Consider the following 8,352-nt stretch of genomic DNA (forward strand, 5'->3'; position numbering starts at 1 on the left):
GGACTGTCCTCACTTCCATCTGCTGCCCACAGCTGCCTCCAGGGGCTCATCCAGGGGATGGTGGTGGTGCCAGCGCCACCCCTGCTCTCCCCATCCTGGACTGACCTTTGGGAAGGGCCCAGTGGAAGGATGCTGGTGACAGAGGGGAGGCAGGTGGCCTGGAGTTCCTCTGCCTCTCCCCAGGGTCCAGCTTCTCCCCTGGTCCATGTGGGCAGAGCCATTTCCTACTATGGAGGGAATGTCGCTATCCCCACAATCCCATCCCTGCACTGACCGTGTGACCCACTGTGTCCCCTCTCACCTGAGTGCCTGCAGCTGTTCCAGATGCTCTACCCTCTGACTGAAGCCACTTACGCCCTTGACCCCTAGAAGACTCACCAGAGACAGGGGTCTGCTTTCTCCCAACTTCAGGCTTTGGCTGCCCTGCCTGGAGAGCTAGGCAAACCCAGACAGCCCTTCCAGAAGAGCCCTGAGGCACAGGGGGCTGTTCCTGTAGGGGAGTTGGAGTGAGCCTGGGTGTGTGCTCCAGGCCAGGGAGCACCCCGAGCCAAGGCCAGCAACAGGATAGCAGGGGATCTGGTGGGGCCACATACACTCCAGGAGCCATTTGCCCAGACCCTGGGGTTCCTGAATCTGGATTTGGGCTGGTGGGCGTGGGGAGGGCAGAGGGTGGGCAGCATCCTCAGGCAGGCCGAGTGAAGTAATGAGGCACCCTGGAGGGTTTTGGGTAGCCCAAGGATCAAATCTGAGCCTCTGTGGACTGGTCAGGTCCAAGGCTCATACCAGGGAACAAGACTGACAACACTCCCCTCGGGGGTCACAGTCCAGTGTTGCTATTTCGGTTACTCTGATTTCAGTGAATTAATCCCAGCATGTTCACTCAGTGCCAGGCACTGCTCTTAAGCCTTTTTTTTTTTTTTAATGGTAAAATACACATCAGATTGGCCGTCTTGACTATTTTCCAGTGCACAGCTCAGGGGCATTAAGTACATTCAGCATTAAGCAGCCATCCCCACCATCCGCCTCCAGAACCCTTCATCTTGCACAACCGAGACCCTGTCCCCATGAAACGCTGACTCCCCAGCCCCTGGCTCCCACCGTCTGCTTCCTGTCTGTGAATTTGACTCCTCCTAGGGACTTCCTGTAAATGGAATCATACGGTATTTGTTCTTTTGTGACTGGCTTATTTTACTTAGTATAATGTCTTCCAAGGTTCATCCATGTTGTAGCAGGTGTTAGAATTTCCTAATAAAAGGCTGAATAATAGTCCATTGTATGGATATCCCACTTCTTGTTTATCCATTCATCCATCGATGGACACTTGGGTTGCTTCCACTCGTTGGCCATTGTGGATAAAACTGCTGTGAACACGGGTGTATGATATGTGAGCAGGTCCCAGCTTTCAATTCTTTTGGGTAGATAGCCAGAAATGGAATTGCTGGGTCATATGGTAATTCTGTGATTAATTTTTCGAGGCACTGTGTTAACCTAAATAAATTATGTTATTGGGATCCCTGGGTGGCTCAGCGGTTTAGAGCCTGCCTTTGGCCCAGGGCGCGATCCTGGAGACCCGGGATCGAGTCCCACATCAGGCTCCCGGTGCATGGAGCCTGCTTCTCCCTCTGCCTATGTCTCTGCGCCTCTCTCTCTCTCTGTGTGTGACTATCATAAATTAAAAAAAACAATTATGTTATTTAACAGTGGAGAGGAATGGTTGGGTGGCTCAGTGGTTGAGCATCTGCCTTAGGCTCAGAGCATGTTCCCAGGGTCCTGGGATCCTGTCCTGCAATGGGCTCCCCACAGGGAGCCTGCTTCTCCCTCTGCCTATGTCTCTGCCTCTCTCTGTGTGTCTCTCATGCATAAATAAAATCTTAAAAAAAAGAAAAAGTGGAGAGCATAGTCTAATGAATTCCCATATGCCCACCACCCGACTTCAGCCAATCTGGTTTCACCCCATTCTCTTCCTGTGTGCAAATCCTAGACATCTTCCCCCCCTAAATGTTTCAGTATATATCTCTAAAATACAAAGACTTATTTTGATGACACAACCTCAATACTATTATGCCTAAAGAGATGAGTAGTAATTTCTTAATATCATCAAATATCTAAGCACTGATTATCCTTTTTTAAAAAATATTTTATTCATGAGAGACACACACACACAGACAGGCAGAGACATAGGCAGAAGGAGAAGCAGAGCTCCCTGCAGGGATCCCAATGCAGGACTCGATCTCAGGACCCTAGCATCATGACCTGAGCTGAAGGCAGACACAACCACTGAGCCACCCAGGTACCCTAAGCGCTGATTATCAGAGCTCCCTGCAGGGATCCCAATGCAGGACTCGATCTCAGGACCCCAGGATCATGACCTGAGCTGAAGGCAGATGCTCAGACCACTGAGCCACTCAGGTACCCTAAGCGCTGATTATCTTTAAATTTTCTTTTTTTTTTTTATCTTGAAATTTTCTAATGATTTGTTTGAATGAGTATCCAAACCCCGTTCCAGTTGGTTCATGTGTCTCCTCAGTCCCTATAGATTCTTCTTTTATCTCTTATTTTTCTTGCCCCCCTCTTTCTGTTTAAAGAAATGGATCATTTGTGGGGCACCTAGATGGCTCAGTAAGTTAAGCATCTGACTCTTGGTTTTGGCTCAGGTCATGATCTTGGGGTCATGAGATCCAGCCCCATGTTGGGCTCCACTCTCAGCATGGAGCCTGCTTGAGATTCTCTCTCTCTGCCTCTACCTCCTCCCTCTCTAAAAATGAAAGAAGGGGGACCCCTGGGTGGCTCAGCGGTTTAGCCCCTTTCTTTGGCCCAGGGCATGATCCTGGAATCCCAGGATTGAGTCCCACATCAGGCTCCCTGCATGGACCCTACTTCTCCCTCTGCCTGTGTCTCTGCCTCTGTGTGTGTGTGTGTGTGTCTCATGAATAAATAATATCTTTTTAAAAAATAAATAGATAAAAATGAAAGAAGGAAGGGGGAGAGGGAGGGAGGGAGGGAGGGGTCATCTGTGTGGTAGTTCCATCAGCATTTTGCCAATGGCATCCCTATGGTCTCTCCCTTTTTGCTTTTTAAAAATTTGAGATAAAATTCACAGAACATAAAATTCGCCATTTTAGTCATTTTAAAATGTATATCTAGTGGTTTCTAGGACATGCATAGGGTTGTGCAAACACCACACTATAATTAGGGATTTTTATCACCACTCCAAAAAGAAACCCCCGTACCCATTAAAGTTCTTGCCCATTTCCCCTTCCCCTGTCCCTGGCAACCACCAATCTGCATTTTATCTTTATGGACCTATGGTGTTATTCACTATGTGCCTTTGTCCCCTGCATTTCCTGTAAATGAATAGTTAGATCTAGAGGTTGGTCATATTTAGGGCTGAGTGCTTTGTAGGTGATGTGTGCACATACCGGGAGGCAGATGGTGGCACCGTGTCTCTTATTTGTGATGCTTTGTAGCTGCTGCAAAGCATCACCTAGATTCACAATCCATTAGTGGTTACAAAACGGTTGTATTCAAAATCTGGCCTCCTCCATTTATTTCTGGAATAAAGAGAAATTTTCCTTCATCTATGTGCTTACCCTGAGGTACAGATTGTAAAGGTCAGCATAAATACTTAATTTTTTTCCCTTTCTCGTTAATGTCCGAATTTCCTAATTTTCAGGATTTTGAGTTGATTTCCAAGAAGTCTTCAAAAGTGACTGCTTATTTTTTTACTAAAATGCATGAATTTAACTCCTTTTGGGGGGCCAAGCTTCCAATCAGTGTGCTCAATGGGTATGGAATTGAGTAGGATGTATATGTCTGGGGCTGAGTCTTGATCAGTGTATCTAGGAGTTAGGGTTCACATGGCAGGGGTGGGGGAAGCAGAAAAATGAGTAAATGTATTTGGGATCCTGGGAGTCAGAGAAGGAAGGTTAGAAACACATGAAGTGTCTGGAGTAAATTTTGGTGTTGGATTAGAATTAGGGCTATTAAAAAAAAGAATTAGGGCTATTGGTGTACACTCATGGTTTTAAAGATGGATGGATGATGGATGGACGGGTAGATGATAGACACACAGGTAGATAAATATCTATAAATAGGTACATACATACATACATATTACAATGAGAAAAGTAAGAATTGATACCACTGTAGCTGTCAGGACACCTGGCACCCAGATCTTGGTTTTTAAATATTGTTCCCCATTAAAACCGGGGCTCCTTGGAGAAATGGTTGCTTCCAGAGCTGGGACAGGTAAAAATACAAGAAAAAGCCACCTTGGAACATTTTGTGGGGCTAGCACATACAGAAAAATCATTATTTGGCAACCATTATCTGATAAAAGGCAGGCCTGGCTAACCCCTCCATGCCACTCCCTTCTCCCTGCCTCGATTGAGGATGTGATACCTGGAACTGCAGCAGCCATCTCGCCACCATGAGAAAAGGCCAAGAGACTCTCAGAGTCATTGTTTGATCAAACCAGTGCCAGCAGCCAGCCTCCTCTAGTATTCTCATAAGTAAAAACAAAACCCTATTTGTCTGAAATAACAACAACAAAATTAAAAAAAATTGATCCAGTCAAGTGTCATCAATGGATAATATATGTAGTGGTTGAAGGTTTATTGAGGAACTAGATATTTAATTAATTTCAAAATATTTTCCCATAAAGCACTATTGACAAGTGTAACATACTCTCTCAGGCTGGAGACCTGGCACGCATCATTTTAAACAGGCTGGTCTAGGGAGTGATGGAAGAAATCAGCATTCTCTGCTTCCCGACATAGGCACCGAGAACACTTTATTGCTTCTGCAGTTCCCGTTCCAAACACATAAATCCTGACAAAACATTAGAGACACACAAATTGAGGAACTTTCCACAAAATAACTAGCTCATGCTCTTCCAAAGTATCAAGGTCATGAAAGACGAGTAAAGATTAAATAAATATTGCAGCATACATGACACTGGGAATAGAAAAATATACAAAGGGAACATCTGTGAGGCTCAGTGGTAGAGCATCTGCCTTTGGGTCAGGTCATGACCCCAGGGTCCCGGGATCAAGTCCCACATTGGGCTCCCCGCAGGGAGCCTTCTTCTCCCTCTGCCTGTGTCTCTGCCTCTCTCTCTCTGTGTCTCTCAGGAATAAATAAAATCTTTAAAATACATATAAATAAATACATATAAATAAATAATTTTTATAAAATATTTTACAAATCTATAAAAAATATATATAGTTTGTATATATATATATATATATATATACACACACACACACAAAGTGTGTTCTGGAATGAATGCTGGAGCTTTAAAGGACTTTATTGGAAACTTTAAGATTTAGGAATTACATGGTAATATTGGATCAATATTTACCTGTGGATTTTGAAGGTGGTACTGTGAATATGTGGAAGAGAATGCTTATATTTGAGAAATAAACACTGAAAAAAAAAAGAAAGAAAAAGAAGTATACACTAAAGGGGCACCTGGCTGGCTCAGTTGGCAGAGCATGCAACTCTTGATTTCGCAGGTGTGAGTTCAAGCCCCACATTGGGCGTATGAGAATACTAAAAAAATAAGCTCAAGAAAAAGGAAAATTAGAAAAAAAAATAGGGACGCCTGGGGGCTCAGCTGTTGAACGTCTGCCTTAGGCTCAGAGTGTGATCCCCAGACCCGGGATCGAGTCCTGCATCGGGCTCCCCATGGGGAGCCTGCTTCTCCCTCTGCCTGTGTCTCTGCCTCTCTCTGTGTGTCTTTGATGAATAAATAAATCTTTACAAAATAAATAAATAAAGGATTCAGGGTACCTGGCTGGCTCAGTCCATATAGGGTTTGCGACTCTTGGTCTTAGGGTTGTGAACTCGAGCCCTACACTGGGTGTGGACCCTACTTAAAATAAAGATTAAAAATTTTTTCAAAGATTTTATTTATTCATAAGAGACACAGAGAGAGGCAGAGACACAGGCAGAGGGAGAAGCAGGCTCTCTGCAGGGAGTCTGATGTGGGACTTGATCCTGAACCTGGGATCATGCCCTGAGCTGAAGGCAGATGCTTAACTGCTGAGCCACCCAGGCATCCCAGATTAAAGTTTATTTTTATTTTTTAAAAGATTTTATTTATTCATGAGAGATACAGGGTGGGGGGCAAAGACACAGGCAGAGGGAGAAGCAGGCTCTATGTAGGGAGCCCGATGTGGGACTCAATACCGGGATCCCAGGATCAAGCCCTGGACCGAAGGGAGGCACTAAACTGCTGAGCCACCCAGGGGTCCCCCCAAATTTTTAAAATAAAAATAAAAATAAAGGGTTTAGGAATGTTAATAACTGGGGAATCTGGGCACAGGGTCTATGACAGCTCTGTGTGTCACTTCTGCAACTTTTATGTAAATTTGACATTTTTAAAAAAGCAAACCCTGTCCAATGTGGGGCTTGAACTCACGACCCCGAGATCAAGAGTGACATGGTCTACCAACTGAGTCAGCCAAGTGCCCCAACATTATTTTAAGATAAGAATTTTAAAAAATATTTTATGTATGTATTTATTTGAGAGGGAGACAGGATAGAGACAGAGAACGCAAGCAGGGAAGGGAGGGAGAATCAGGCTCCCTATTGAGCAGGGAGCCTCATGCAAGGCTTGATCCCAGGACTCTCGGATCCCAACCTGATCCAGAGGCAGACGCTTAACTGACTGATCCACCCAGGGGCCCCAAAGATAAGAATTTTTAAAACCTTGGTAAATGGATTTTTTTTAAGATTTTATTTTTTTACATAATCTCTATATCCAATATAGGTCTTGAACTTACAACCCTGAGATCAAGATTCTCATGCTCTACCGACTGATCCAGCCAGGGGTCCCCAGCCCCCCGTAAATGGATTTAAATGTTTGATGTGTTTTGATCTACTGCAATCCTTGTCCTTACTGAAGGGCAAATTATCCCACTTGTGGCAGTGAGAGCTTCTCCTTGACTTCCACTGACACTACCTTACTGGGTAATGTCTTTGATAACGCCTGTGCTTTCCGGTACATCAGACTGTGCCAGGTTCATCCTGTACATTTCCTGCCCCAGACTCAGAATCAGCTATTTCCCCAATGTTCCTTGGTTCATTCAATCAGAAATGATATTTAGAGACTATGATCTGGGCTTAAGGAGCGCTGATTGCAACAAAATCAGTCTTTGTTTCAGATCTTTTCAGTGGACAGGGCTAGGAAATCTTTACTTTTTATAAAAATATATTGTGATGCTCCTCATTCAAACTCAAGGCTACGGGGTTTTTATTAACATAATCAACCTTATATCTGTACCTCCTTCACTCCCTCTGGAAATCCCTGTCCTTGACATCAATGTAAGTACTTCCTTGCTTTTGCTTTATCCCATATGAAATATGCAACAGGCTCACAATCACCACGCAACGTCACCATCAACACTATAATAGTGGTATATTGAGTCAAATTGTTGTGTTTTAAAGTCCCTAGGTGGCTGGGCAGCCCGGGTGGCTCAGTGGTTTAGCGCCGCCTTCAGCCCAGGGCATGATCCTGGAGACCTGGGATCGAGTCCCACATCGGGCTCCCTGCGTGGAGCCTGCTTCTCCCTCTGCCTGTTGTCTCTGCCTCTCTCTTTCTGTTCTCTCATGAATAAATAAAATCTTTAAAAATAAATAAGGTCCCTAGGTGTTCATCTCTTTATTGTTACCAACCGAATACAGAAGTTCCTTTGTTTTATTTTCATTTTTAGAGCTACCTTTACATTTTAATTTTTGTTTTATGATTATATATGATATTTACATGGTTGTAAAGCCAAATATATAAAAAATGTGTTTTTCAAATATTTTATTTGTTTATTCATGAGAGACACATAGAGAGAGGCAGAGACGCAGGCAGAGAGAAGCAGGCTCCTTGCAGGGAGCCCGATGTGGGACTCGATCCCAGGGCTCCAGGATCATGCCCTGGGCCGAAGGCAGGCACTCAACCACTGAGCCACCCAGGCGTCCCACAAAGTGTGTTTTATTATTTTATTTTTTTAAAGATTATTTATTTATTTATTTATTTATTTATTTATTTATTTATTTATTCATAGAGACACAGAGAGAGAATGAGAGGCAGAGACAGAGGGAGAAGCAGGCTCCATGCAGAGAGCCTGACATGGGACTTGATCCAGGGTCTCCAGGATCATGCCTTGAGCTGCAGGCAGCGCTAAACCGCTGCGCCACCGGGGCTGCCCTTTATTTTATTTTTTAAAAAGATTTTATTTATTTATTCACGAGAGACACACAGAGAGAGAGGCAGAGACACAGTCAGAGGGAGAAACAGGCTCCACGCAGGAAGCCCGACATGGGATTCAACTCCTGGTCCCCAGGATCATGCCCTGG

At 44.5% G+C, this 8,352-nt stretch overlaps 1 protein-coding gene across 8 annotated transcripts in view; it reads left to right on the top strand.

The window, feature by feature from the left end:
- HNRNPM (heterogeneous nuclear ribonucleoprotein M) overlaps positions 1 to 8,352 on the top strand; it is a 277,288-nt gene that overhangs the window by 209,374 nt on the left and 59,562 nt on the right. The window lies entirely within an intron of this gene.

The sequence above is a fragment of the Canis lupus genome, chromosome 19, assembly GCF_048164855.1.
Source record: "Canis lupus baileyi chromosome 19, mCanLup2.hap1, whole genome shotgun sequence".
Classification (NCBI taxonomy): Eukaryota; Metazoa; Chordata; class Mammalia; order Carnivora; family Canidae; genus Canis; species Canis lupus.